At 29.0% G+C, this 8549-nt stretch overlaps 1 long non-coding RNA gene across 1 annotated transcript; it reads right to left on the bottom strand.

The window, feature by feature from the left end:
* Nucleotides 1–7272: 7272 nt before the first annotated feature.
* On the bottom strand, nucleotides 7273–7943 carry LOC108570005. Its single transcript, XR_001891348.1, has 3 exons — nucleotides 7762–7943; nucleotides 7430–7664; nucleotides 7273–7353 (listed from the first exon to the last, which is right to left on the bottom strand). It is a non-coding gene; the product is annotated as an uncharacterized LOC108570005 (long non-coding RNA).
* Nucleotides 7944–8549: the final 606 nt, after the last annotated feature.

Genomic DNA, 8549 nt, shown 5'->3' with positions numbered 1-8549 from the left:
ATGTTAGCATCTATGTCTATAATTGTTTACAAACATTTTCTGTAGTGAATCGGTCAAATAGCAAACTATAGGTGCAAGCTATAATTGTAAATAAATATATAATATTTTGAGTACGAAAATAATTATAAAGATGATAAACGTTTTATATTTCATTCCATAATAAATAAATAGTTTACTAATCTTCTTTTATCGAATGTAGAAACCATTCAGAGCTGTCGAGGAAGATGCAAGTCAAGTCAAGAGATTAAAACCAGATTACAGCGTTGCTAATGATCCAAATGCTTTAGATGTATACAAGTCCTTGTTTACATTTCATAAATCCTAGAATATAAATCAATTTTTATATAAAATATATCATAAACCCTACAATCCGTGCCTAATTGATTTTTGCTTTTCTGTAAACCTTTACCTCTGGAATTTTGTCTTTCCACACCAGATATTATGTTCATTGCATGTTCTCTGGCTCAGCGGTCCCCAACCTTTTTGACCTCACGAACTAGTAAACTCAAAATATTGAATCTCGCGGACCACTAAACTCAAAATTTTGAATCCCGCGGATTACTACAAAGACTTAAAAAAATGGATTCAGAATATATTAAAAACAAAAATAACCTCTCGTCCATGGAAAGTCGCACAAACCTGAGAGAAATACTCTAGCCCTAAGCATAAGACTAATGGGATGATTACATTGATTGATTAAGCGTTTGGCCCGATAACGAAGTAACAAAGATAATAGATTAAGTTTCCTTGGATTACTACTTTAGAATCGTTGATATCTACAAAAGGATTATATAAGAGAAACATTGAATTGAAGAATTCAATGAAAGAACTTGAAATTTGGGCCAAATTCAGGCAAGCATTGCATTCGATAGTGGTACTATTTAAGACAAAGTATTCATCTTTCTTAGACTTAAGAAAGATATCGAAAAAGCTACAAAGGTGAGGGATTACTTCAATCACTTGCATGATCTGTTTGAAACGGCAGAAGAAATTTTTGAAATTGTTATCAATGCCCATTCAAAAATTGTTGTTAATATCGACATATTCCATTGCTTCAATACTTATTTTGAGATGCAAAATCCCGAGATTGAAGAATTTTTGATCAAATGTTTTTAGACAGTTTTATAAAAATTATTTGTATACTTGTAAAACTTTGTTTATAATATATAACTGTGTTTTTTATTTCTATAAAAAAAATTAATTAATTTCATGTGAATTATATATTATTTCGTATTACATTTCCCAATGCAAATACAGATTTTGATTCTTTGGTAGAAAATAACTAATATATTTAAATAATGATATAATTTTTGCAATATCAAATAGTAATTGGTTGAATTATTTAATTCAATTTGAAAGTCGGTTTTCAAATCAAATGAAAGTGACACAACAATACCAATTAATTTGGAGTTTCTGAACTTCCAATATATTAGCAAATTGGTGATATGCTATGAGATTTATACAATGTAGAAATTCCATCTCTCTGTAAAAGTTAATTGATATTTTTAATTAATCGATAGTGTTGACTGATGAAAGATATTAATTTTTATATTATATAAATTTCTAAGTAAAAATATTACATTTTTTCATAATTATGAAAAAAAAATCACTAAAATTATTCTTAAATCTATTTAGAATTAAAAAAAAAATAGATACATTTTTGTAAGATTTCAGTATAAGAATTAATTTATATTCTTCTAAGCAAAAAGGACAGTTCTGTAAAGCGAGAAAAAAGTGCAAGCGAGTTAAAGTTTAAAAAAAATCAACAAAGTTGACGTAAAAACAGCTAGAATTTCTCATATTTGTTTCAAAATTTGTTGAAAATCCCTTGTTACATTTAGAGATCAAATCTATAGTATGAATAAGCCCGTGAGCGAGTAAAGTTAATAGAACCATACAGATCATTTTTAAAAACTTTCCATTTTGTTTTCGGAAAATTTATTTTAAAATTGCTGGAAATCTCAGGCTATATTTAGGTAGTGGGGTAACAAGAAGAGAAAAGACCAGTATGCGAGCAAAGTTTATACAGCCAGACAGGTCATTTCTTAAAAAAAAAATCAGAAAATTAAAATTTCTAAAAATCTCATACTATATTTAGGTGATAAACCATTGGCGTAACAAGAAGATGATGAACCCGTGTGCAAGCAAAGTTAATTAGTCGATAATTAAAAAAATCTGATTCATTTTATGGTGCAAACAATTCCAAACGTTGAATAATCTAAAATATATTTTTTTCAATTGAGATGAACAAATTATTTTGTTTAATAACAATATTTTTTAATGTTATGTCTAATGTCTTCTAACATTAATATCTTTCATATATGTATTATTCTTCAAAGAATATTTGAATTGACTGCATAAAAACATCCAGAAATGTTTTTTTCAAATATGCCGGTATATTTCTTAGTAAAAAAAAGCCAGCCCTTCTACTAAAAATTACCTTATGCCTTGAATTCCCTTACTCCTTATCCCCTCCTTTCGTAAACATTTAACTCTCTTCACGTTGACGTTCAGTTGGTTCAGTTGCTTCATTTGCTTCCAACAGTGCTTTAACTTACATACCATTTAGAATCTAAACTTAAAATTATTTTAAAACTTCTTACACAATGAATATCAACGTATTAAAAGGAAATTCTATGAATCTATCTATTCATATGGATTCTATCGTGCGAACCTTTGAGAAGGATCTAGAATTAAAGATTTCTGCCGTCGCCAAAAAAAGAGATTGTTATTAGTAGATATTCGAAGCTGCAGGGAAGAAACGGCACTGTCTGTTCTTTTGTCAACAATCGGAGAGAAAAGTTGTGCAAAACTGTTCATTCGGACGAAGAAACTTATTGGAAAATATTTTTTTATCAATATGGATAGTGTTCGGATCATGTTTAAAAAGCTGATTGAATATATACTACAGCATGGTACTACTGATTATAATCATATCGTAAGTATGTGTGTGAAAGAGTTTCAGGAGCAGACGGATATGAAAGAAAATGTAGGGACCGAAACGTCTTCATCGGTAAATAAGAATCTAACATAGATACGATCCCGAATGAACATAAATAATTTCATAAAATTAATTATTGCAAATACTGACGTTCTAAAAAATATCATTTTCAAAAAGAAAAACTCAATGAAATTATTTTCAGAAACAAGAAACAAATATAAGTATATGCTAATTAATTTATTTTGCGAGTTGTCATATTAAATTTTTCGTTTTTCTTTTTACAGTATACAGGGCATGAACATAATTTTAATCTATTGATTAGGTATATGAAAATGTTTTAAATGTGTTTTACAATCAATTCTGTTCATATATAGTATATGTATTCTTTAAAACAATTATTTCTTAACAATTTCAACAATTATTAATGAGGGAAGCTAATATGTCTGGGAAGCTAATCATTATATAATTTTAATAATATAAAATACGTTATAACTCAGAAAAATAACTAAATGAAAATTATTTACGAAAAATACAAATCAAGCTGGCCAAATTGCAATACATTGCAAATGATATTCGTGTTTGGTACAAAATTTCTATCACAATTATACAAGTACTAATTATAGGTTGAGTAGGTTGCCTGATTAGGTTTCACTCTTTCTTCCAATAATATTATTTTTGCGGTAATACTAGACCTAAGACTAGAAAATAAATACATATGCAACATGTTCGAATTTGCATTGGAACTTCTATATTCTTTAGGTCAGAGAATCTCGTCAAAATGATCTGATCAATAGCTGTTTTTTATATGTAAACAGAATAATATTTAGAGTAATATAAATAAAAACAAATTCAAACAATTCATACAATAATAATATAACCAAATAATAACCAAATGTTGCAAAGGGCTATTGTCTATAAGCGTTTCTGCTCACTTTTAATATTGTAATAAAATAAGGTATGTTATTTATTATTATAAATGATAAAACCATAATGACATTATGTCATTAAACGTTTTCTATAAACGCAAAAAAACTTTCTTGTATATAGCTTTTTTGATCATAAAATCGACAAATACTGGATTTTGTATGTGAAAATATGTATTGAATTGCTGGAATGTGACGATATTAATATCAATTTTTGAATGGCTATTAATGACAATGTTAAGCAATTATTCTGTCTTTTTAAGCAGACGATGCAATTGACGCAAGTATTCTTTTAGCTTCAGCTTTGTACTTTTCTCATTATATTTCTGGAGGTTGTCAATGATCATTATCTTATAATGTTCAACATATTCACTAGCAATTCCAATTCCTGTTTGAAAATAGACCAAATTCCAAATTCACGTCTCATAATCTCCTTCATCCAGAGAGAAGTACTTTTGGAAGGAACTGGTACACCAACTTGCGGCATCGGATGTCTCATCGTCATAAACATTTTTAAAGTCTGAGAAAGTCCTTTTTGAATGGACATATGTTTTCGTATTATTAGTTGTGAATTAATATTATCATTACGCAATATGAACTGAGACACCAAGTTTACGAATAGCACATTTTCTTTATATATTTTCTGGATATAACTCGAAAGAAGAAAATCACTGTCAATGCTTACTACAAGTCGGTACTAATATTGTGATAGTAATGGCATATGATCCAAACCATTTTATACTTATTTTTCAATGTCATGCGCAGACGATAACATCCACCATTGGCAGCAATAATACTACCATTATTTGCGTGAAATTCAAAAAAATTCTAATACATGAAATTTACAATTTAATTCAAGAAATTCTATCATCATTATATGATTACTACTATTCCAATATTTCCTTTCACTGTGAATCTGTTGCTATTCTTAACACTGTCATTGTCCATCGACTTGGCTGAATCCCATTCATTTCACTGTTCATCTGTGATGAACGATGGCCCTATTGCTGCAAGCGCCGTGAGGGCACACAAAGGACCTGGCTTGACCAGGATTTGAACCCGGCGAAATCGTGGGTAGCGAATGGTTAAGTCCCAACCATTCGCCTATTAGTCGCCCGTTTTATAAAATTTAAACAAAAAATGATTCTTGCGACCATATGGCAATCGACCTAAGTTTTTCCGCCCAAAGATACAAAAAACATATAAATAGTCACAATAATTCATCGACTCTTCAAGCGCTGCAGCAATTCTGCGCGATTTTCTGTGTTCTTAGGCAAATTTAACTTGTTAATATAAGTGTTTATGTGTTTATGTGATCGTGTATTGCTATCGGCCTGTGTATTATGTTGTCCTGAACGTCTTTAGATAGCTCACTTGTCTTTTTATTAAGTGGCCTTATTTTGATGTTAGTTATACCCAGTATGGGTTTGTTGGCCTCTTCGGACATACACCTGGGGGAAGTGACGACGTGCAACGCTTTGTCGGAGGTTGGCCCTGGCATTTAGAGCACTTGGTTTTGTTTGGACAAGCGTCCGTTGCATGAGTGAATTCTTTCCCACCTGGTGCAATGCACAAGTATATGATTGCTCTATACTGCCGGGAAGTACTTGTTCATATAGAATAAGCACTCATGTAGAAGTCTTTGGAAGCACGACGCGCACCCGGTAATGGTGCGCATCTCGTAGGTTTGTTGTCCCGTCGCCTTGGATACGATCTTCTTGCAGAACCTGTGTTACGATCTTGTTATCGCCTCATGCACGTTTATCGTGAAAACATTAAGAGTTTTTTTACAAAATACTTCTTATCAGTTAAAATAGCAGGTTCTTGTAGCGTAAGACCTCGGTACAGCCATCTTGGGTTTTCGTTTCAGTAATTTTTTTGCTTCCGCTTTCCTTGCTCCCATCCGAAACCTGTGGCCTATGAAAGGCAAGATGATGAATCGGTGCCCTCTGCTTCCCGCTGGTCACAAGTATGTACTGCAATTACACAGCACACACTCGATTCCCCACACAAACGAAGCCAAAAAAACAGAAACAATTTATCACTAGTCTGCTATCAACGTACTGCTCGGAGTCTTGAATCAAACTGATTCTTCATTTAAATATATTTAGTTTTAATACATTGACATTTTATAGAATCTATTGTCGTATTCGTTTTATTTTTTAATATTTATTTATACAAATAATATATACATTAATATTTAGTTACCTTTATGTATAGTTATTGGCGCAGTAAGAAGTTGTTCTTGATAATCTTTTATAGCAACGCAAAATTTAAATAAAAAATTGTAATGATTTTATGAAAGTTTTTTTTTTAACTTTTTAATTAATATTTCATTTCACTGAGAGTTTTATAATGGACGTAATTTCCAATGCAAATCGAGATTTTAGTTCTTTATTAAAAAATAAAACGTATTTCATAATCATATAGTCATTGTTATATTAAATAATATTTGATTGAATTATATTATTATTATATTTACTTCAACAAATTACCAAAATATAAACATAACACAAAAACATAATCACTGAAATAAAACTAAATAAATCTGTTGCAAAGCGGTAATGACCGTAGGTCTTTATGCACTGGTTGAATTATTTTATTTATTTAAAAGTCTATGATTTATTGTTTCTACATCAAAATTTCTCATATTAAAGTAGACATACCGGTTTTAAAATTTTATGTAACAGTGTCTACTTCCATGCAACAATACTAATTGAAAAAAATATACAGGTATACATCCAATTTTATATAAAAAAAAAACTGGAAAATAAAACGAAAATAATCTCAAATATGAAGCATCTTTATTAACTTTGTTTAATTACGGAATTTTTATATTCATTTTTATTTTGATCCATATATCAAATGTATGTATGTTCCATTATTTGGCTCAAAAATTATTGTTATTATTATAAACGAATATGTTAAAATTTTATTTTAAAGTATTTGTCGTCAAGTTCTATTAGTATTGAAAAATAATTATTTAAGTATTAATTGTACAACTACACAGCTTAGAAAAAGACGACTTATAAAATATACCAATATTTTATATTATAATTTTATCCGTGATTTGGTTTCCAAATGTTATATATTTTCCAGATACAAATATGAAGTTTGTTATTTAATTTGTAATATTATCTTTATATATGTTCACATTAAAACTGTCATGTTAAAGACATCAGTCGAACCTTTTTTTTTCAAAGCAAATAAACTTTTTTATAAGCAAATATAATTATAATTATAATGAAATGTAATAAATGCAAAGCACAAACTCGATACAATAATTAAAACATCTGCTTCAATTAGCTTCTACTCGTAACTATATTAATATTCCGCATGCTTCAAAAAAGGAAAACATTGTTATTTTAATAAGCTAATAATATATTGAAGAATCATAAAGAAAGTTGTATAGGATTTTATAATTATAAATTGGTTTTGTTGGTTTCGTTGTTTTTTTCTAAATCGTCTCGTAGTGTTTTTGTACTGTTCCTAGCGAAAATAATGAAATTTTTAAAACTAATTAGTAAAATAATTGCAATACATTAATAACTACATCTTACTTTACCTTGATTATAGGATTCATATAACTTTCCGTGCAAAGGTAACATTTGAATAAAAAATCATCTTCATCTGAATTGATTTCATACTTTTATAATCACCAGCCTGCAATTCCTTGTTCAATTGCCATCCATGCTTATAGTCACACCTATCGTGCAAGAAAATACAAGTATCTCTGAAACTTTTCAATTTTTGTAAATATTAGGTTGAACATCCATGAAATTCGCCGACGCATAGAATTTCTGAAAATTAAAAGTAATTCATTAAAAATTGTAATAATTGTAATATTTTCTTAAACCAAATCATAGTTATTAGGGTCTATTATACTATAAAACTTACTACAATCGCTGTAACAGCTTGATTAGTTTCCTTCTCTTCATTACTTGAATGTTGGCGTTTTTAACATTAAAGTACATATATCATTGCCTGGATCTACCATTTCTCTCTTTAGCTGCAATAAATTGTATAATAATCTAAAAATTATTATGAATGATGATGATATTACTTTATATTAAAAAGTATATGGCAAAACTTAAAGAATAAGGCCTTTCTCGGCTTTCCCGCATATGATAGTAGGCAATAGTGACGACTATCGGGAAATTTACTTCTTTTGAGATATATCACTTTCAGAGATGGGAATTACAAATATGAGTTAAGAATTGAATGATTAATTGCAGTAGAACGGAAAAACTATCAGAAAGGACTTCATTAGGCTTTGAAATGTTTGTGAAATACAAAATAATAATCATTGATAATGACAAAGATGAAGGAATACTTCGGTCAATTTGTTTGCTTGAAATGGCATAAGAATGAAGTTATAGTGCATGCCCTTTAAAATTTTTATATCATCTTGTTTCTTGATTTTAGAAAGAAATAAAGTTTTTTTTTGCGATAATTCCATTCGATACATTACAATATTATGATTTGTAATTACTATATATATTATTCAATAAATGGTAAAATTGTTACCAAACATTTGTTTTAAAGCATACATGTACGAAATCTAAACAGAACAATTTCTAACTAAAACTTTATACTGCGCACTTTTGTCCTATATGTTTTTCTATATTATTTATGTTATAAAGCGACTTTTAATAAGCTTCATACTGATGTGATAAAAAAAACTT

The sequence above is a fragment of the Nicrophorus vespilloides genome, unplaced genomic scaffold (genome assembly GCF_001412225.1).
Source record: "Nicrophorus vespilloides isolate i.1.1-1 unplaced genomic scaffold, Nicve_v1.0, whole genome shotgun sequence".
NCBI classification, from domain to species: domain Eukaryota; kingdom Metazoa; phylum Arthropoda; class Insecta; order Coleoptera; family Silphidae; genus Nicrophorus; species Nicrophorus vespilloides.
The sequence above is the reverse complement of the archived record's forward strand: the minus strand, read 5'-3'. Positions and strand labels throughout refer to the sequence as shown.